The 24,135-nt window shown below is 38.5% G+C and overlaps 1 protein-coding gene across 1 annotated transcript in view; it reads right to left on the bottom strand.

Moving 5' to 3' along the window:
- SYNJ1 (synaptojanin 1) overlaps positions 1 to 24,135 on the bottom strand; it is a 2,168,218-nt gene that overhangs the window by 208,116 nt on the left and 1,935,967 nt on the right. The window lies entirely within an intron of this gene.

The following is a 24,135-nucleotide window of genomic DNA, read 5'->3' as shown; positions in this document are numbered from 1 at the left end:
CTTTAAAATAATATCAGTGGTCTAAACTGTAAAAGTCATGAAGACCATCACAAAGCCTTGCCCCTCTTCTCACTATCATACAGGCTACTGAAAGGTGACCTCTGCCTTACATATAGAGCTTTAACAGATCCTATTCTGTCAGACCTATTGGACATTCACAAATCCAAAGATGATATAAACACCCACTCAAAGGATTTTGCAGATGTAATACTACGCTTCTTAAGATCCTCACAGATCAATAGCCTAGTAACTATGAACCTGGATTGATAACTCTTTCTCCTCTGATCATCATGTAGTGACAGTAGTCTGAAAGTACTTCTCCGTAGCACAACTAATTGCTAAAGTAATATCATCCACATCTCTGTCCCCTAATACTGGCCCTAACTGGCCAATCACTGAATACAATGCTTCCTTTAGGATGTACCTCACTAGGCATATCAAACAACTAGAAAGACCGCACAGGTTCCTAACTAAGATCATCAATGACTTAAAAAGCCTAAAACACCAGAAAAGACTGGAGGCACTGTCTCTTTATTTAGCATCTTAAACACTTCTGAAGGGAGATCTATGCCTTGCCTTCAATGTCATTAGGAACCTAATGGTCATGGATCTCATTTCTCCACAAATCGAACAGTCCAACAAATACCAGAACCATGGATCTAAATTTTCACCAGAAATAAATAAAGCAGTGTGATTTATTATCTTCTTTCAAATGAAATCAGATGAGTATCCACAAATTCATAACTGGCTTGACTGGCCCAACCCTCCCTGAAAAGGCGGTACAGTCTAAGGATAAGTACTGGCGAGGCATAAATGGTGACAAGACTCAGTTTCCTTGTGCTTCATATTATTCCTATGAAAACTCATAATTCAAACATATGGACAAAGAATGAAAGTAAATAAGCAAGCACTGCAGAAGATCCTCTCACAGATTAAATGAGATGGTAAGTAACTGCTATGTCTAACTTCAAAGTCCCTCAGTAGAGTATAACGTTTGAGAAGAATCTAAAATAGTACAGATTAAAATTTCCTGCATGGATAGTGCAGGAGGAAAGCCAAAAGATGAAAAGTCAGAATCCTACATTTGATGAACCCCACAATACCAGATTCCTATAATCAAGGAATGAGCAATAATGCCTATTAAAGGTATAAACTCACAGCCTGCTTGTTGTGGCAGGAATTTCCACAACTGACATGCAGTTTAAATACACAAAAGCAGAAGCCACATCCTTGAGAAAGTGGCTTTGCCAACAATAACTTCACACATTTTGTAGCTGCTGGGTGGCAAAAGACAATGGAGTTAATAATCCACATATAACGAATTTACTAATCCACTACAAGACTCTTTTACCTGGAGGACAGGAGACCGACAAACAGCCAGTCTTCCAGTACTGTGGTGCCATCCTAAGGTAGAATACGAGTGGAAAGTCACAACGAGTGTCTGTAGGTTGCTCTTCCCTTGGATTCTGCTCCAAAATAAAATGGGGAGATGAATGGACTGGTTGAAGGATACTTCTGAAACCACTTTTCAGAGTAGAGGTGAGTAGTCTGAATAGTTGATGGGTAAGGCTTATAATCATGAAATTCAAGAAACAAGGGGGAAAGGGGGTGAAGGCCTCAGAAAGTCATGTTGTGTAAAGTTACCTGAACCATGCATCCTAACTGTGAATCAATAAACATCAAACTCAAAAAAGGTTTTGAAAATAGATCAGGATCATCTACAAACTAACCAAATGAGAATACATCTTTGTCCAGGTGAAGATCCTCTTCCTCTATCTCCACCAAAAACAAAAAACAGTGGCACATGTCTCAGGAGTAACAAATTGACCTACTGTAAAAAAAAAAAAAAAAAAACTCGAAGAAACTGAAAAGCAAAAAGTCATTTTATTTTAGCACTTTCGTGTGAAATACATAACAGACTTCATCGGAAACATTTTAAATATATGTTTTACAAAACTAAATACTCACAACAAGCTAAATTTCAAATCACATTTAAATGAGCTAATTAGCATTAAAGTACAATCATACCATTATATGTCCTCCTCTATACTTACTGAATAACTCTAGACCTTACTGCTTAAAAAAAATAATATTGAAGACTGCATTCAATCTTGGATGTTTATCTGCCTGTAGTCATAAATACCATTTAGTTTCTCATTTTTCCTAGTTTGTTTACATAATCTTTTCCCCTCAAATCATAATCTTCATGATCTATAACAATAAGAACTTCCTGAAACCCTCACACAATTCTGAATGCTTACACAACGCGCTTTCTCATTTTTCACTTTAATATTATAAATATGTTCCAAAATATGTTTCTCAAATTAGAGAAATACAGTTGAAATACATGCTTCATATTCTAACAAATCAGTGGATCTGAAGCCTAATCCACAAAAAAACAAAAAAACTATACAAAATGCCAAGGACAGCAGATAAGCAAACATTACTAGGCTATCTAGGAATGATACAGCATCTTGTAAACTGCATACCTAATGTGTGTGAGATAACTATGTGTCTAATAAAGCTACTAAAGAAGGATATAATCTGGGAATAGAGATATGAACAGCAACTGAGTTTAGAAATGCTAAAAAAAAATTATGGCTGATGATCTACCACTGAAGTATGGTAATGTGAAATATTCCATTTTATTTGCAAAATGACACTAGTGATGTGGTCTTGGAAAAGAGTAAATCAATTGTTTGAGGATTACAAGCATTTACAGATGCAAAAACAAATTTACATAGAAAGAAAAGGAACTCCTAATAATAGTGCATGTTAACAAAACGATGGTCTCAGTGCCTATCAAAATATACCAGTAAACCGAAAAAAGGCACAGAGAACTCGGCTACAGGACAAAACTTCACTATATTCCAGCGAAACACAAATAACAACACTGTGTAACCAGTTCCTCTTATGTTTTCGTCAACAACTACTTCATCAGATAAAATTGACCTCATTGTACAATTAAATATATAACCTGTCACTGTTTGAATGAACCAATGAAAAATGTAAAAGTGTGTATGTGAAACAGTCAGTCATGAAAGACATAAAAACACCATGTTGAAATGCATAAAAGGAAATAAAAAAGTGTAATAAATAATATGTACATATACAGACTTAATATATATATATATATATATATATATATATATATATATATATATATATATATATACATACATACTCCAATATAACCTTCGTTAAAATTCAAAAGCATTGATGTGTACTGATAAAAAACGATGAATAAAACTACACTAGCACCACCTGGTGGAAAAAAATATACTACACTTAAATTCACACTTCGCATGTAAAATTCAAAATACATGGCCCTTAAGAATGACATTACATAGATGCCTAATAAAAGTTGTGTGTAAAATTAATACGTATAAAATTAATATAGAAACTTGAATAAAAATTGGGTGAATTTAAACCATATCATAGTTTAGCAGACCTTAATTTCAAAACAGGTTTTATAGTTAAAAGCTCATTAAGACCTGGAGGGGTACTGGCATCTAAAACAATTTGCTAGTATAACTCCCTGTATTCCAGGCGGGTCTCCCATGGACCTCTCCTGGGATCAAGAGGGACGACTTCAATTACAAAAAGCTTGAATTCAGCATTTTCACAATTTTCATGATGTTTATACAAGGTCTTATTGTCCTTTCTTTTTCTGATGTCATAACCATGCTCATACATTCTCTGCCTCAATCTCCTTTCAGTTTTACCAACCTAGAATGAATCACACATTCCACATAAAGCAATATATACCACCCCAGTGGTGTTGCAATTAGCAAAGCCTTTGGTAGTAAGGTGTTTACCCCTACATTTCAAAAAAATGCCATCACCTTCTTTAATGTTGGAACACTGTGGACAATTGCCACATTTGTGGGTCCCTTTTTTGTTACTAAAGAAAATTCCACTATTAGCCCCTTCCAAAATGTTCTTAATGTTTCTTCCCTTTCTGTATACACATTTCAAAGGTTTTTCAAATATTTTGTTCAGGTCTGACAGACTGGCAAATTTTTTTCCATTCTTTAGTAACAATCCTCCTTACTAAGTTGCTTTCACCATCAAAGGTGGTAACCAAGGCAGATTGGTATCATTTGTTTTGGGATGAAACATCTACTGAATTCTCCTGTTGATTTAACTGTTCAGAAATGGTTGAAGTTCTTTCTAAAATCGGGGCAAATCTACCATTTCTACCCTCCATTACCTCAGTGGTCACAGATGTTAACAGGTCAACAGGATAACCTCTTGCTTTGAACATGTCAATAATAAAATCACATTCAGTTCTAAAATCATCTTCAGAAGTCATCCTACTAGCTCACACCAAATGGCCTTAATAATTGCCCGTTTCTGATAGGGAGGGTGGGAGCTAGTATAATGCAGATAGGCATTGGAGAATGTCTCCTTTCTAAACATTTTTGATGTAACACCATTGCCATGTCTCTGAATATTAACATCAAGAAAACATAGGTCACTCTCATAAATTTTGTATGTAAACCTTAAAAAAGTTGTAGTGTTGGAAATATAATCAAAAAAATTCAACAAATTTATCAACAGAACTGTTCCAAAAAGGCACACATCATCCAGAAAATGCCCATAGAAATTCCAATAAAATTTAAAATCAGAATTAAAAACAAATCTTTCTTCCCAGTACAATAAAATAATATTAGCATAAGTGGGTGCACAGTGTGCACCCATAGCAACACATTTTAATTGTCTAAAATACTCCCCCTGGAAGAAAATAAAATTATTTAAAACTAACTCCATTAAAATCAAGCATGAACGAAACACCTTAAAAGGAATGTTGGGCTCGTTTTCTAAAAATTCTTCAAACCATGTCAAACCTGTGTCATGTGGAATACATGTAAATAAATCCACTACATCCATTTTAATAAAACATGATGTATTTCCCTGGTTTGAGTTATGAATATGTCTCAAAAAATCCCAGGAATCCTTAAACACATTACAATGGTCCATTACTGGCTTTTTAAAATGCACATCAATATATTTAGCCAAGGGGGCCGTAATAGAACCTTGAGCAGAGACGGCATGCCTAAGTGGAGGGTCCACGATGTTTTTGTGGACCTTGGGTATACCAAAAATTTAAGGAACTTTTGGTTTCTCAACATGTAAAAAATTATAAGTGTCTAAATCAATAAGCCCCTCCATTAATAAATCATTTAAACATAGGGCTAGGTTTTTGTAACAATATGAATCTCATTCAAAGAGACTCTCTCATAGGTAACTTCATCATTTAGTAATTCAAACATCTTTGCTTCATAATTAATTTGATCCATAACAACTACACCACCCCCTTTATCAGGCTTCATAATTCTTAGGTTTTTATCTTCCTTACAAACTCTTAAAATATCCATTTCTTCTTTAGAAAGGTTAGAAGTTACACATAACAGCTTTAACTGTGTAGCTATAAAATACCCCTTCAAATCAGGTAATCCTAAATCTCCTTGTTCTATTGGGAAGAAAAACCTTATTTCACTTAACTTTTGCTCTATTCCTCTCCCAAAGAAAATCCTTCAACTCATTTTACTATCCACAGCATCTCCACCAGTTAATAAAAATATGCCTGACCTATGTATAACACTAAAGGGATTAAAAACATTTTTACTGCTATTTTGCTGCCCATATCCATAGACAAGACCTTCCAGTCTCTCAGTTTTATGTTATCTTTTGTTTAGTCTCTTCTCACATATCCTTAGCTGCCATAACAGGATCCTTTTTAATCCATACTCCTAAACACTTCATTTTATCATGTCCCCATATATATGGGGATTGCTGAACCAATTCATATATGTGTGTACATAGTTCACAGCTATAGCCCTTGTTTTACCTTCATTAATTTTATGCCGAGAAAGAAAAAGAACTAGCTCGGAATGTTCTACAACACTGAAATGTCATTTTCTGGTTCCATCAGCTACAAGATAACATCATCTGCAAATAAAGCCAACTTTTCTTGATTACCATATCAGTTATATCTTTGCATTTCTGAATCCCTTATTTTCTTTGTAAATGGCTCTAAATGTAAAGCAAATAACAAAGGGGGAAAAATGACACCCCTGCCTGGTTCCTCTGTTCAGACACAGTTATTAGAGAGGGCCTTCCTACTTTGATTTTTGCTTTTGATCAATCACATAGCCTTCTTATTACTGCATCAGAAAATGCAAATAATTCTATTGCCCTACTCATAAACTCCCAGCTTACTCTACTGAATGTTTCCTCTGCTCAAGACCTACTAGTAACAGTGATATTTTCTTACATTCTGATTCCTTCTGGATCATCAATGCTCTATTAATGCTGTCAAATGTTTGCCCCCCCCCCCCCATCCACAAAACCACATTGGCCCATATCTACCAATTTTGACATCACCCTTGCCATTCTTCTAGCCATTACAGACATAAACATGTTATAATCATGGTTTAAAAATGAAACAGGCCTATATGAAGCTGGATTGATGAGTCCTTACCACCTTTAGGAATTACATCCACCTCAATTCTGTCCCAGGATGTTGGTGCCTCCCCTCCTTTTAAAATTTTGTTTAACAAAACCTTTTAGATCCTTATAACTTTCTTCCCTCCTAGCTTCCAAACTTCTACCAGAATACCATCTATTCCTGCAGCCTTTCCTGTAGATTGGTTATACATCACCATTTTTACCTCATCTCCTCCTATCATAACTATCAGTTGTTAAGCTTCATCTCTCTCTAACCTTGGCATATTTAAGTCTTCCACAAGTGATTCTATTTGTGCTTTTTATCCATTTCCCTACTTCTCAGCTTTATACAAGTTTTCATAAAATGTCCAAAATACCTCTAATACTGCTACAGGACCTCCAGATATTTTTTCTTGTTATAGACTCCCTAGGTCTGACAACAACCTTTTCCACTTTCTGTTGCCTAAATCATTGTGCCAAAAGTTTTTGTGCTCTGGAGTTAGCAGCAAAATACAGTTGCTTAACAGGAATCTTTCTAAACTCATACATATTATCCAGGTATTTCCCTATTTTCTCTTTAGCACTCTGCAAATTGCATTTCTTCTTGTTCTGTGAGATTCCCCTCACTGCATAATAATTTAACCTTTGTCGGCCCCTTTAAGTAATTTTGATTAGTTATTTTTCCTTCTTTACCAGATATCTTCTTCTTTCATTTCTACTCTGTTTTTAAACTCCACTTTCATTTTATTCCACTTACTAACTATAACTTCTGGTGTACTTGCTGTCTTCCCCTGTAACTCCCAGATAATTTCCACTGCCCATTCCTTAAATTCCTCTCTTTTTAACAGATTCCCATCTTTATTTCATTACCCTACATTTTTATTTCCGCAATTATTGGTGAATATTATGAAACAGTTACTGGATGTGTGTCAAACGTTCTACATTAAATTCACATGTTCTTGTGAAAGATAATTTCCGTCTAGTCTAGCCCAGTTTTATCTTTGGGAATAACATGTACATTCTCTCATAGTTTGTATTACTGAATTCATATTTTCCATGCCAAATATTTTCAATTTCTTCACTAATCTACCCTCTTTTGTTGTATTTTCCATTTTAGGCCCCCCAAATACATCCTCATTGTTGCAAGACAAATTCTAGTCCCCACCTATAAGTAATATTCCCTGCTGAAAGCTGATCATTTCTCCCCAAACATTTTAAGCTCCATAACAGCAGTTTTAGGTGGAATATAAATACATGCCAGTAGATTCTTATTACCATAAATCTGATATTAACTTTTTTTCACTTCTACCACTACTATGGCTCCTCTGGCAATTAATATAAGTAGTCCTCTTTTCTTTTGTACCTGATATTCTGCAGATTATCCATCATAAAATCCCTTCTTTATCAAATAAGCATGTTCAGTTCTTTCCAAATGTTTATCCTATAGCATTGCTATTTGCACTCTGCATTTCTTAATATAATTATTTCCTTTTTTGTCTATACTGTGAGACCATTCACATTCCAAGATAATAGGGAAAGTGTCACTATTATGGTAAGAAGTCATTATTCCCACCTATTAAACACGGCAGATTTTTTAAATGCCTATTTCCAGCTTTTTGTGATACATGCACCTATTAATATTTGACAGGTTAATCCTTTATAAAGATTTTTTCTTATCATCGACATTGGAACCTAAGTCACATTTTACAAGAATGTTTGTTTTAAAAAACCTTCAGACAAAAAAAAAAAAAAAAACACCACCAGAACACACACATTGTCAAATAACAAAGTGTAGCCCTCTTAAAAGGAATATTTGTGCCAGATAGGCAGCTGTTAATACAGACCCTAATTAACCTGAAATTGAGGTTATCCATGCTAAGATGCTTTTGCCTGTGCATCTACTTATACTAATTGGTGTCTGATCTTTTTTTTTATTTTCATCTCCCCCCGTGTGAAAAAAACTTGCTTGGTTTCCCAAATCATTAACTTTTAACCTTGAAGAAAATGGAAGTTATGTACTCACCATAATGTTGCATCTGTGTTGCCCATTTTCATTCCCCCTCAACCAACGGGATCTAGATCCGATCCTTGGATCTGACTCAGCCATTCTCTAGTAGCTTGCAGTCACCAAAAAACACTTGAGCTCCCTTCCTACCCATAATGCTGTAAGCCCTACTTACCTCAGACCTTTCCACACCTTGAGAAAGAGAGAGAGAGAAAGGTAATGAAACTATAACCAATTGTCATAACTGGAGTTCAACATAAGGGACTAGTAGTGTCCCTGTAACACTCAACACCAGAAGTCATCAGAAAAAGGGCAGGGGACTGGATGGGAGGGGAGACTGAGGAAGAATGAAAATGGACAACATAGATAGAACGTTACAGTGAGTACATAACTTCTTTACCTGATGTTGTCAATTTTCATTCATTCCTCAAGCAATGGGACAGAGTCTCCAGCTACCTAAGTCCTTGGGAAGACTCTAAGGAAGAATATCCCTGAATACCATCAAGCCAAAGGATGCTCTTCCCCTCCAAACCATGTCCAATTTGTAATGAGTTAAGGTATGAGGACTGGAAAAAGTGGCAGCTGCACAGATATCATCCATCAAAGCTCTGGACTGGAAGACCGTGGAAGTAGCTATAGACCTGGCTGAATGAGCCTTCAATGTTTTTGGCAAAGAAAACTTCAAATTACTGTAAACAAAGGAAATGCAATCTGTTAGCCATTTAGCTAAATTTATCATAACAACTGATTTCCCCACCTTATTAAATACAAATTAAACAAAACGTTGGTCCGACTTACTAATATCTTTTGTTCTGTGCAAGTAGAAACGCAATTGTCTATGAACCTCCAGCAAATGCAATGAGTATTCTTCCTTATTTGTGAAGCTGGGGAAAAATACAGGATGGTTATGGTCAGATTAATGTTGGATTCTGACACCACCTTAGGCAGGAAAGAAGCACTGGTACACAAGGAGACCCTATCCCTGAAAGATCAAATATGGAGGTTGGGAAGACAAGGCCCTGTAATTCTGAAATTCTCCTGGCACACATAATTGCAACTAAAAAGGTCCAGGTCAAAAATTTCAAATTGCATGTAGCTGCTGGCTCAAAGGGAGACTGTGTTAAGGCCTGTAATACAAGTTTAAATCTCATGATAGTATGGGATCTTTATAAGGGGCCTGAGAAGCAGTGTGCCCTTCAAAAAGGCTTTACACAGCTTAGAAGAAGCTAGAGATGAATCTTGAAACCCCACATGAAAATTAGAAATGGCAGCAAGTTGAACTTTGATAGTTAATGTACTAACACCATTGAATAGGCTTGCCAAAAATTCCAGAACAGAATGGACTGGAGCAGAATAGGAGTATGTCTGATTTTGCTCAGACCAATAAGCAAATTGCCTCCATTTACTTCTGCAGAGGTTCCTTGTGGAAGATTTATCTGAGGGCAGGAGAACAGAATGGACAGGAGATGAAAGCATGGGCTGTCTTGCTAACAGAATTGAAAAAAAAAACATGCAGTCAGTTTGAGACTCTGGATGTCCTGGTGAACCATGCCTGTCGGATGAGACAATAAGTCTAGAACTGGATCCAGAATCCAAGGAGGATGCAGAAGATGAGGCCAAAGAAAGGGAAAATAAATCTGTCAAGGCCAATAAGGTGCAATGAGGATGACTGTGATCTTCAATCTGACTGCTTTCTGAAGGAATTTGGGAATTAAAGCAGTTGGGGGGGTAAGCATACAGAAGACTGGGGGAGGCCAGTCATGGAGTACAGCATCCCTTGGTGACTCCCCTGGTGGGGGTATCAGGGCAAAAAAGCTGTTGCACTTGTTGTTTAGGGGAGTTGCAAAAGATCTCAGCAAGGCTGGTCCCACTGCCGAAGATCAAGGCAGACACTTTGTTGTTGAAAAACCACTTGTGAGGAAGTAGAATGGACCACGTCAGTCACATTGGACTTCCACAGAATGTGCATTGCAATCAGAAAGTAATTGGAGGAGATTGCTCACTGCCAGACTCTTGGGGCTTTTTGACAAAGGGGGTAGGATTTGGTCCCCCTTGCCTGCTGATGTGCCAACCTACTGACATACTGTCCATTTGGATCACAATCATTCCAAGAGGAAGAGTGTCCTGGAATGCCTGCAATGCTAAAAGCACCATCCTCATCTCCAGAACAGTGATGTGCAAGTTGGCCTCTTCGAGAGACCAAGTGCCTTGGACTGTCCTCCACAGGAAATGCCCCCCCCTCCCACCTGATCTGAGAGGTATCCATGGTCACTATGGCCTTGGGTTGAGGGAGAACAAAAGGATGACCTTGTGACAGTTGCTGTAACTGCATCACCCAGGAAAGGTATTGTTTGCAAACCTGAGAAATCCTTATTGTTCTGGACATGGGCTGAGAGACCATTGACCACTGTGCTTGAAGCATCCACTGCAGAACCCTCATGTGATATCTTGCCAAGGCAGAAGGATTAACGCTGCTGATATTGACCCTAATGCCTGAAGAACCAACACTGCTGAAATCTTGGTACCGCAGAGAATTTTCCTGACCTGAGTTTTTACTGTCTGCACTCAACATGGGAAGAGATGTTACCATGGACACTGTGTCAAATACAGCCGCTATGAACTCCAGAGTTTGAGTAGGTTGTAACTGTGACTTGTAATTGACTGTTATCCCAAGATGTGAACAAGTCTGCAACACTTGGTCTCTTGCTTGTACTAGTTGATGCCTAGTGAGCTGCTACCACTGCCATGCACTTGGTGAACACCCTGGGGGCTGTGGTGAGGCCAAAGGGCAATGCTCTGAACTGGTAATGACTGGCTCCCAGCCAGAAGTATAAGTACTTTCTGGATCTTCTGTTCATTTTTATGTGATAGTACACATCCTAAAGGTCTATCGAACACATCCAATCGCCTTTGCTTAAAAGGGCAGAATGGACTGAACCATGGCCATCTGGAATTTGGTGTGTTGAACTGCTTTAACGCACTGAGATCCAAAATCAGTCTCCAGTCCCCTGTTTTCCTTGGCATTAGAAAGAATCTTGAGTAAGTTCCAGATTCTATCTGGTCTGGAGGGACTTCTTGGATGATTCTTTTTTTAGCAGCTTTTGTATTTCCAGTGCTGCTACCTCTCTCTGACTGGGTGGAACACTGGAGATTTTCCTGGGTAAGGGGAGTGCAAGGGGAAAAGGGAGTAATACAACCTCTGGAAACAATCCTCTACACCCAGGTATCTTTTGTTAAAATTTGCCAGGTTTCATGGTGCAGGGATAAGTGACCGCCAACTGCCTCCAGAGGAAGGCAATCAGGCCTCTGTTCACAAGAGCAGAAAAGGATTGTTGAAAAAAGAATCCCTTGACCCTTGGTTTTGCAGGCCTTCTCTGCCACAGAGGTGTCATCTGCCATTATGACTCCCTCCTCTGCACTGGGGGGAGTTACCACCACATGTGTCCTGGAAAGGACATTGAGATTTCTTGAACCACATCTTATGACTTCCCCTTTGGTTCCTGGAAGAGGTCTATTGAGAAGTTGAAAAATGTATGCCCACTGCAGACAGGGCTTTTCCATCCTTCTCACACCTGGAGAGTGTTTCTTTCACTGTGGGGCAAAACAAGGAGGAACTATTAAAAGGACCACTGATGAAAAGGCTGTGTAGAATCACACAGGTTCATACAGGCATGCCTCCTGATGGAAATGGCTGAACTGCAGCCCTTGAGGTACCTTCTCTCACATGCAAGATGAGCCTCATGGACAAATTAGTGTTCGATTGAAGGGTAGCCAACTACAAGGTCACAGGGGATTGTGTTCCCCAGTAATGGTACCTGCCAGAGAGTTGGAAAGTTCCTTGATTAAGTCCCTTTGCAACCTTGTGAATTGTGCCAAATAGTTCAGCAATCAAACAGCAAATATCACTGAAGCATACACTCACTTCCCAAATCTGTCCAGAGCCCTAGACCCCCTGTTAGGGGGTGGACAGAGGAACTCTGTACTGCGAGCTCCTTCTTCATAGCCACCGTCATGACCATAGCATCAATTAGTACCCCCTTGATCCAATGCTCTCTCCCTACTGGTGAAGCCAGTATCCTATCAGGTCTTATGGGGATCAGCTCGATCATATCAGGCTCCCTCCACGCCTGCCGAGATACCAAACTGATGAGGTCATCAGTGGGCAGAGTGACCCAGGAGGTAGACAGGCCAGTCCTGAAGACTTCTAGAAGCACCGACTCCTCAGGAGTTGGGTTTTGGGCAGCCCAACCACCCTTCTGCCTTAGGATCTCATGAATATCTCTAAAGGAGATGTCATCAAATGGGAGACCCTTCTCCCTCATCAAACTCAGTGCCCTCTGTGGCAGACACTTAGGGGGAGTCCAAGTGTTTCCTCTTGCATGTTTTCTTCTGAGGAACGTCTTCAGTGGGATGTTCAGGAGAAGTGTCAAAAGAAATAACGATACCCTGCTGGGTAGACTGGAAGCATCAGGCCAGCTTTCCCAGAAGAGTTGAGTAATGAGGCTCATGGGGCACAGTCAGGCAAGAAGCCAGGGTTGGATTCAAGGAAGAATGGCCCACCTGATCTGCTGAGGCAGAGAACACTCTCTTCATGACTTCGAAGGCCAACCCACTCTGGAGAGAAGGAAGGTAATGGAGCAGAGAAAAGGAGTTTCTGGCCTGCTACTTCCCCCTCGCTCAGAAGGTTGAACACCTGAGAAGCCAGAGCCAAGCTGTCCAATGCCAAAGCTCTGAGAGGTAGAGGTGGCTCCCTTGGAGTCGAACCCATCCCCCGGATATGACCTGGAAACTTCAGCTCTGAGCAGCGAGAAGTACAGAAACTGCCAGAAAGAACAGAAAACTTAAATCGTACGAAAGGAAAAGCTTTTATACCAATAAAGAAGTATAAATCCTGCTTATTTGAAAATTTCAGCTCAAGAGCCAAAGCGACTACATCTATAAGTGAAAGTGGCAAACAAGATTTGAAGGAGGTTGGGCTTGCAGCATTATGGATGGGAAGGGAGCTCAAGAGTTTTTTGGCAGCTGCGAGTTACTAGAATGGCCAAGTCAGATCTGAGGATCGGATCCGGATCCCATTGGTTGAGGAATGAATGAAAACTGACATCAACTCCAGTGTTCTGTCTTTTACGGCCCTATTATCAGCTTGTCTCCATGGAAATATATGAGAAAAAATTAAAGTATTCCTCCGCTGCAACCTGAAAGGCAAGCTGAAACATTTATTGCTGAAGGAAAGTGTTTTATTATATTAGGTGTCCTCATATTTACTTGTCTTAATCCAGGTATTCAGCTATGCAAAAGTAAGAGAAAACATTACGATCTGTGCACTTTTACATCCCATCCTCCACCTCAACAACCCAGCCTGTTAACTTAAACATGGACACCGGAGCTGATGTTAGGGGATTTACTTTTTCCGCTAGCTTTTCTCCTCTTTTTGCCCTGTAATGCCTACATTTCTTGATACTAAAAGAAAGAGAACAGGAAAAAAAGGTAAAAATGCATCTGTTCACTTTAATAACTTTATCACATACAAGAACAATAAAAAATAATTTACTATAAAATATACTATTTATATTGTGAAAATATTCATATAAATCCTGAACAGAAATTGTTTTACTTACACAGTTCCCTTTTCCTTCTTCACCTCCCCTCAGAGTCCTTCCATACATTAATTACAAGCTGTGAGGGAAATGCTTTTCAGTGCCCCACAAGTTTAACAAAGTCAACAAAAGTCTACTCTTTCTACTTATTCTTATACAGTCACATTCCACAAATGTGATTAGTGAATAAATGTGAGACTACAGAGCATCAATTTCCATGTTGCTGGTCTTCTTCCTGTTTGTCGCTATCTCCCAACTTCAAATTCTTGTTCAATTCCATGGTACTGCTGATTCTTCTGGTTAACTCCTATGCTTTTCTTTGTTTCTCAAGCATTTTCCTCTGTAACCATGGAAACATTATCAAGAGCGTTTCCATTTGCTTTATTATTAGAAGAATGAGAAGCAGAGTCCCCTTCTACTTGATTGCTCATTTTTTTGGACAAATTTTTGCATTTTGTCCTTAGCCTGTTCTACATCAAAAAGGACTTTGAGTCTCTAGGAAAAATATTCAGAAGATAGCTGGATAGAGCAGGCTATATCTCACACCAGCCTCTTCACATTCTTCTCCGTGGTGTACAAGGAATAATCATTTTCCACAAACACTCTATTGTCTTTAACTTCTAATACTTTGCCCCTTTGCCATGGTTTTGCCAGGATCAACTCTTTCTGCTGGTAGGTTTGCATCTTTACTACTGCTTTCTCATGGCCAGATTTGGAGCATATACATGGTGTGCTCATTTAATTAAGAGATCCTGCTGTGGAATACCAGTCCAGTTGCTTATTTCTGCCTTCACAAAATTAATACATTCAGTCTGTTCATTCTAGTTTCTCGGGCACAGCAGAAAATCTCGGATTTTCCAGACATGCTCTGTCCTCTAATTCTACCTTTTTTTTCTAAAACATTTCTTCTTGAGGAGTCTCCTACTCAGCCAGCCTTTTCTTCATTTTGACCTCAGATTTTTGCGGTTTTATCAGTCATCTGAATATCTGAAGCTTCTCCCATTTTTTCAGGCTTTTGTTGTCTGAGTTGATACACTCCTTCAGAATTTTATTTTAATCAGTTCTGAGCAGATTTGACTTTTTTCTTGTAGATTACTGGAAGCCATGTCTTGCACCAAAGCTGGAGCTTGAACTGCTTATTACTAACAACCGCATAATTCTTCCCAGTCAGTGTTTTCTCTTCACCTTTATCCATTTTCCTTCAGGTTCTCTTTGTTTATTCTTTGCTGTCATCCAGACAGTGCACTTACTAGCTAGAAACTGGGTTTTATTACTGACTGTTGTTTCTCAGTTTCTATTTTTACACTGGGAGAGCTGAAATGAAGTTGTTGATCAGTGTACAGCCATCTTAGAAGTCCCAGCTTACACTATCTTGTGAAAGCATTTAGTTAAGTCCACAAAGCAGCTTCACAAATATCATCTAATGATGCATTCCTGAAAAACTGCACTGCTCTAGATGAATGTGCTGTAGATAGATAGGGCATTGCATTATTAAACTTGATGCAGTAAACCATTTAGACTAATTAGCTTTGGTAACTTAAGAACTCAGTTTTTTTTACTGGAAATTGAGAAAAAAAGCTGTGAATTTTTACTGATTAATTTGGTTCTGTCCACAAAAAATGTGAATTCTCTGTGGGCACTAAGGGTATTCACGTAATGTCAATTATTCTCTCTTCAAGTAGTTAGGAATGACTGAATGATTAAGGTTTATCTCAGTAGTTACCTTAGGCATAAAGGCGAACGGGATTAGTTTACAATGAGACACTGTTGTTACAGAAAAATATGTAGGGAGGTTTGACACACAAGGCTTGTAGTTCAGATTACTTTGAGTAAATGTAGTAACCACTACTGTCTTCTAAGAAAGACAGGCCTACATGGAGAAAAGGATTGATTACTCTAAAACAAAACACATATCCCATGAAGGGACAGGATGTCTGAAAACAGGTTATGTGTGGAAAATATCTCTCTCAAGAAACTGTAGACTTTTACGGAAACCAAAGATAAAGTGCTGGACCCTTGATGAAAGATGGATATAGTAGTGATGTAGACCTTTACAGAAAAGTAAATTAGGTTTGTACCAAAATCAGAGAAAAGCATTTTAACCTGCAGAGGGATCAAACCCTCTTGCAGTAGGCCAAATAGAAAAATGTGCCTATATGTTCTTGTTCATTTTTCTAGTATTAGGCCTCTAAAGAGAACTGAGGATTTGGACCATCCTAGGAGTGTATGACTAAGTCCTTTGCCCTTACTGGAACTGGAGTAGCCATCCAACTACAAGAATGGAGTGAAAGTCCTAATTTAGCTTGACGGATGGGTGAATTAGCAAGATTCTGCAAGCCCTCAGATATAGAGGCCTCTCATGAAGTTAAAGCAGAGGGAACCACACTAATCAAGGTCATTCATGAGAATGACTTTGAGCTTGCTCTGCTTGGTCTTTGTACATGAACTTTGAAATAAGGGGAAACTGGGGAAAGTGGAAAAGGAGTGCTATGGGCCATTTCTGGATTACAGCATCCCAGGGATTGATGAAGGGACTGATGTTGCTGTATCTGGCATTAACTGGGGATGCAGACAGAAGGCAAAAATGTGTCCCCAAGTAATAGATGAGGGTCTGCTCAGGACTACTAATGAGGTATCAGTAAAGCACAACCAATTCTGACCAATGCAGAATTTGTCTGTTTGGGAATAAGACTTAGGTTATCAGAAACTAGCCTGCTGATACAACCCTTACTCATACCCCCACTTCTTCTTGACAGAAAGAGTAGGACCAAGACCCCCACACAAACTTGTTTATGTAGCAAACTACAACCATCTTGTTGGTGTGGACAGCAGTTACATTTTGAGACAGGGAGTTCAGAAATGCCTGCAGAGAGGGGAGGACTGTCTTCAAGTGTAAAATACCCATGTGCAGACTAACTGCCATTTGTGACCATATACCTTGGACTGTCTGCCTTCAACAATGTCACTGCCACCCTAGGACAGAGGCAGCTATGGTGACAGTCACTAAAAGTCTGAAGATTTGAAATGGACTGTCCAAAGTAAGGCTTGGAGTATGATGCCACCACTGTAAATGAATTTTGCATGCCTTGGAAATCTTTATCTGATGAGTCATGGAAACTAAGACCACTGCACTTTTGATAAGGGACCACGTAAATTGCAGCTGCAATGTCAGCCAGTTCTCTTAGGTGGGGAGCTGCTGTGACTGCATGCAAACGTTGAAGCTGGGATACCACAGTTTGCAGAAGACGGACCTTGTCTGATGGGATATGTGCTTTACAGGACAGTGTATCTAAGGTGTTTTCTATGAATGTTGGTGTCCGTGAGGGCTCTAATTGGAATTTTGCAGTGTTCAATGGTATTCACAAGGATTGGAAGGGACTCAGCAGAGAGTGCCCAGCTGTTAACTGTTTGTTTAAAGTTAGTGGTACTAGAATCCAGTTACCCAGGTGTGGGAACGTCTCTACCCATTGCATCCTCCGGTTCTCTGCAAACACAGATATGCACTAGGTAAACATCCTGGTTGCTGAGGTAAGACCAGGCAGAAGGATCCAGAAATTATAATGAATGGCTTCTGCAAAGGAATAAAAAAACCTCATAGACTTATGGCAATCTTGATGGACATAGTTGCTGTCTCAGTTAAGGAGAAACTGAAGAATATGGTGTTTTGCAGGTCCAGTACGCATATCCAAACTCCTCCTTGCAGATAAGGAAAGATGGACTGCAAAAGTGACCATCTGGAAAGACTGGAAATAAACTCATTTAGTCTGCACATCTTGATCTCTTTTTGCACCAAACTCTTTTGGCTGGGAAGATTGTAATTAAACAGAAAGAGGCATAAGAGGGACATGAAAGCAAATACTGAAGCCTCTGGAAATTACTTTTTAAATCTCGTTATTGCATGTGATGTATCCAACAAAAGGGACAGACAGCCCCAGAATGTCTTCATGCTGGGCAGTCAGGCAAAGACTCAATTACTCTACTGTCTTCCCACCAAGGGAGTTGTTCTTGTTTTTGGGACAAAATCTGTTCCGGACGTTTTCATTGCCTCTTTGGTTCTCACAGATCAGAGATTTCTTTGTTGGTGCTGACTGACGTGGACCCTCTTACATCCTTGAAAAGGAGCATTAAGGAGTCCGAAATTCAACATTAACAGTTGTGAGGGATTCTGCCCTCCTTATCCATGTTCTCCAATTTCTCTTTAACTACTGATCCAAAAATGGAAGTGCCATCCACAGAGATTACATGAGAGAGAAAAGGAGCAGAAAACTGCAGCAGTACAAATACAAATACCAAAAAAGCCTTCTAAAAAGAAATGGTAGCAGGGAAGACTTGGTAGAAGCAAAGAGATTGCTCTGAAGTGTAACAAAAGAGACCTGAGGAGGGGCCTTTCTATGCAATGAATCATGGGTAAATGGGAGGAGCTTCATGGCCTGGGAAAGCTTTAGGTGCAGAGCAGCCCGAGCCTACCGACTGTGAATTTTGAAAAGTAGAAAAAGATGGACTGGATCTTATCATATTCATATTTTTAAGCTGTGCGTCTTAATGATTTTTCTTACTAAGCACCTAAACCAACTCAAAAGACCTCAGCATTCCCTTATCAAAAAGATCTTGGATCTCAGTACCTTTAACTACTCTGACAAATGAAAAGCCCTGTCTTTCTACATAGTGTCATATAGTTTCCTGAGGGGTGATCTCTGGTTAGCCTTCTATGTTATGAATGACTTGGCACTCTCTGTACTCTACCATCTGTACAGACCTAAACCGATACCACCACCACATCAGTATCATCAAATGGTATGACAGGCACCTAACATAACATATTCCCCATTTGGGAATAAACTGCCATTACAAATCAGAGTACTTCCCTAGCAACCTTTAAAGCAAGTCTTGATGAGTGGATGGGTGATCACAAATTTTCACCAGGGATTTCTAAGGAAATGTACTTACTGGCAAACATTGTTAGTCTTCCATCAGTTCTGAGTGATGTGGCTGAACTCTCATTGACCATATGCTTAGTAAGAACCTATGAAACTATTTCACCATTTTTTGTCTAGTTCTCCTGTATATTTGTGTCTTTTTCTGAAGTCAGAATTAAATATCACAGAACTCACTGACAGTGTCCAATTTAAGAACAGAATTAAATAAAATCAAAGAACTCATATTAGTATCCCAAGTAGATTTAGTTGGATCACCGAGGACAGTATCCCATTGTCTGTTTTCACAAGTATGATACTATATCACACTTTCCACTAGTAAAATATAGGAAGAATGATTTATTAATGATTGAATTTTGATTTTGTTGTTACTTTAAACATGATGGTATCATAAACTTCTTAATTACAGATGATATAATCATGGGGGTCAGGGGAGCAGAAAGATTCTGGATTTGTCAGTACAGTATTCAAGATATTGCTGCCCTTAACAGCTTTTACAGCAAACTTTTGATTAAAACTACAGTTTAATATCTGGCATATTAATCTCATGCTGAGTAGCTCTCTGCCTCTAGAGTAATAAATGTGTTGTCTGAATGTGCATCTTTTAAATCTTTTAAATGAATACTCGTATCAGGACTGTCACTTCCTCAGCTATTACTAAGTGCCTCACTGCCCCCCCCCCATTGTAAAAGATGCTCTTCAAATTAGTTAGTACATATATATTTTCGGACTTTTATGTAATCAGGTTATCTTCTTTGTTAAAGGGTTCTTGTGATAATCGCTGTAGTAACTGCGCTTGCTTCTACGTAAATACTTGATGTGATAATCAGACTATATAGTTTGACACCAAAATTTCTGCCCAATGGGCCCAGGTAATGACTGAAAAGGGTCTGTCAAACCTTCAGTCCACTTATTTAATTACCAAAATAAAATATAATAAACTAATAAAGTTTAGAGACTCATTATTCAGGTGGTTAAAATCCACCATAAGGACAGCATTTTCATTTATTTTACATCCTGCAGTTTAGTCAGTCCATCCATCTACAACCTCTTTTTCCCATTTTTGCACATGAGATCGAGGTGTCACTTCAACAGTGGCAGTCACCTAGAGCCAGGTTTTACACTTCTGGGTAGCTAGCCCGCAGCAGGTTAAGAAGCATAGCTGCAGAGAACATTGCTGAGACGCTTGTTCATCTAGTGGTTAGTGTCATAGCTTGGTAGTTTAAGTTTATTCAGTAAATCCACATAATCTGTAGGGAGCACAGCTGCTGTAGAGCAGGTTACTGTATTACAGTCACCACCACTTGTATTTTACTTTTGTATGAACAAGTTGTAGCCCTGAGCTGTTTTGGCTTGTAGGTATTCTTTTATTAATGTTGACAGACCACATCTAACTCACCGGATCTGCAACAATGAAAGAAGGTATAACTTGGAATTGGTGACATACATTTTGGTTCTCTGAATCAGGTTTCAGTAACTGAACAGATATCAATAAAGAAAAGCTTCTAAATCACTCATTTTAGTGTTAAGACATATGGCAGTTTGCAAAGACTTTCTTACATCTATTTTTTTTATCTTGTACGTTTGTTTATTCGTTTTTAATTTAAAGAGGTCCAAAAATGCAGTATGGGGATAGAAACTTTCTGTACTCTCTAGGATGACAGCCACAGCCCATCGGGGCAATAACACTTTGTCTGGCTATACATTTCACTCCAGACTGAAAGGCACTGAACCTTCTACCTACATCACCAAGTTTTTAGATAGCAACTGAATGCAATTACTCTTAACATGCAGGTCCCATATAATGTGATGGGAAGATTTTATTAAGAGAATATTTACTGCACGCCTGCTAGAATGTTTGATAATTCCACCATATACTGCTGCAAGAACTAGTACTTGTCATGGAAGCAACAGCATTTGGTGTGAAATAGTTGTTCTTTCAGTTTGCTTCAGAATAATTTCAGTGCCTCATGTTACTTCACTTCTGCAGGTATTAGCTTCCAAACTGCTGAGCTACATAACAAAAACCATTACATATCACTAAATATACTAACCCATACATTACAGTCTACTTACACATTTAAAAATGTAATGGACTTAGCCATCCTGCAGGAAGGTTTGTACCAAATAAATAACTGGTGCCAAAATCATGGACTGAAACTAAATGCCAAAAAAAGTGTTATTGTAACCTTTGGGAAGTCATCTACCCCAGGGAACGGCCGCACTGATAATATGATCCTAAGAGTTGACCCAGTTATTTGGGATTTCGGAACTTATATGGACAGTGACCTAACTTTTGACTAATATATGTCTATTGTTGTACAGATGTCCTTCTATATTCCACAGCTTATAAACAAAGGGAATGTGTCTAGACCTAGGGATGTGAATGTCCCCCATTACTTAGCTCTCATTAGGCCAATCATTGAATATAATGCTCCTATTGGCACATATCTGTTCAGACAAATATAAAAACTGAACACCTACAGATATATCTTACTATAAGGCGCAAAGGCCTAAACAACATGTCCTACATGGACCGTCTCAAATCCTTGTCACTATACTCAGTGTCTTACAGACTGCTAAGAGATGACCTGTGTTTGGCATATAAGGCATCCTCCCTCCGACCCACTACCGATGGATTTACTACATATCAGCTTGTCAAATGGCATTAGAAATACTTGGTCTAGAGATCTAAACCTCTTCTGCAACATCAACAGAATGGTCTGAAGGGACATTTATACCTCACAGAGGATAACACTGCTGTGGAACAGACTCTCCATCCACATAAAGTAAAGCTCATGCCTGTCCATATTCGAGCAACTTAGACCTATGGATGGGAAACAGAAAAATTACCCCAGCATTGCCCCCTGTACTACTAATGGACAGAGGCAGCTCCTAAATGCTTTATTCCATGCATGGGTCCCCTCAAATTATTTACTGTGTGATCCCGGTTATTCTTATTAAAATAATGTATAACTATCAACCACGGGTTTTGCAAGGCCAATGTATAATCAAATGGATAGGTTATTTTGAGCATAAAAGGTATCAGCTTAAAATGGCCCAAAAGGGCTGCTAGCCAAGTACTTACCTACAAACCTATAGAAAGCACTTGTCCTTAAATTGCAGGTGAACAAAAATATTACCTTGAAAATGTATGCACACTAGCTACGCTTAATGTCAGATTTTTTTTTTATATGCAGTAATCAAATATAAAGCATTAAATTATAAATATATCTTGTTTCTCTGGAACAACCGTGCTATATTATTAGTTCTAAGAATGTCCCAACTGGGTATGACCATTTGTTAACTTGTTTGGATGGTGACCCATAATGATTAACAAATCTTGCCTGTTTACTTGGTCTCTTTTCACATTACCTGTGTGAAAGCATGAGTAACAGAAAAAAACAGCCAAGCTACAGTCTTCAATGTGTAATATAAACATCCTGTAGTAGAAAGCCAATGCAATACATGCAAATAACCCCTTAAGGACATACCAGTGTTTTAGTTGCATGGCATTTGAATGTCCATGACTTTTTTTTTTTTTTTACTTTTAAAGTCTTTTTGAGTACATTCTGGCCAACAAAGCATACCCATAAACACTTTAGAGTCTTAGATGGATTAGCTTTAAGTTCACAAGGATGGAAGCTACAATAATATAGCAGGCAGCTGGTTCGTAATATAGGGAGCTATTTACACTTTGTCTCATCCAGTAGGTGACATAAGGGTTTATACCTAACTTATTAAGCTTTTTTAAAATTTAGCAGTGATGTATTATATCAAAAGCTTGCACCAGATCTCGCTACTAGGTGGTCTGTACCACCTTGTCTTTGTTTACTGTTCTGATGACTTTTTTGAAAAGGTTAAGTACACATAACCATATATCAGTCTAATTCACTATATAGAACAAAAATGGCAAAAAAATAGCATTTGAACTTAAATTCATGCACTATATAAACAAATGTGCCCTAAAACACATGGGAATCGTTCTTACTCACTCTTGTAGCAAATGCCCTATCACTGTAGAGGAATCGACTAGAAAATCCAGTTACAATATGCCACTTATGGAGAGGAAGGTGGTAAATGGACACAAAAGGTATGGGAGAAAACAACAAATACCAAGTTGATGAACTAATTTATTAACATCTAAGAAAATGTACAATTTTTATTATTGCACAGAACAATACATTCAATTTATCAAGCTAACAAACAACTATGGACAAGTATAAAAAACAGGAAGTAAAAAAGCACAAAAGGGAAAATGCAAGAAAAACAAAACAGAAAAGGGAAAAGAAAAGGAAGAAAGGCAAAAAAAAAGAGGAGAAATAACCCCCAAAGACCCCCCAAAAAATATCAGGCACAAACTATCATCTAAAAGGATTAAGCGTATAAAATATTCCCTGTGAATGACAATATTGAACATATAAAGAAAAACAGTCAGTTAATTGTATTATAGAAAATGACGCTGCTTTCCAATTATTAAGAATATGTATTTTACTACCAATTTTGGTTAAGATAATCTAGAAAAAACACAAAGTATATGCAACAAACACTAATTAATGTTTAAAGGTACATGTATACCAAATGCAATTTTTTTTTTTTTTTACCAACTGCAATTTCTATCCACTTCTGTACAAGTTTGCAACATTGCTAAATAGGTGGACAAAGCTATCAACAATGTGCCAAATTTGCAGTTTCATCCTTACAATGTCAAAAACTGGAACAGAGCAAAAATAGAAGTTATGTTCTTACCATAACGTTCCATGTTAGTTGTCTTCTTCTCGCCTTCTTCTTGCTGGATGGGTTCGAGCCGACCTCGGCCCGACTGCCACTCTAAAAGCTCGAGAGTTGGTTCCACCGCTCGAGGCTCCCTTATATCCCACAATGCTAGGCGAGAGTTACCTCAGATCTCGCTTGTAAGCTAACCCAGCTTATATCAATAACAGTATAACTGTAAACAGAATCCACCTCTAACAGCAGGAAGAAAAGGGGTGACCTACATCCTGAAACAAGAAATATGCATAATAGCATATGACTAAGAAAGAGGTGGTAGAAAGAGAGGTCACGATCACAACTCCTCTAGGTCTGTCCAGGCCAGGGAAGGAGGGGAAGAAGAAGCGAGAAGAAGACAACTAACATGGAACGTTAT

Source organism: Protopterus annectens, chromosome 5.part0 (genome assembly GCF_019279795.1).
Source record: "Protopterus annectens isolate FY-2018-M chromosome 5.part0, PAN1.0, whole genome shotgun sequence".
Classification (NCBI taxonomy): domain Eukaryota; kingdom Metazoa; phylum Chordata; order Ceratodontiformes; family Protopteridae; genus Protopterus; species Protopterus annectens.
Note: the sequence above shows the minus strand (reverse complement) of the source record. Positions and strands in the feature narration are given on the sequence as shown.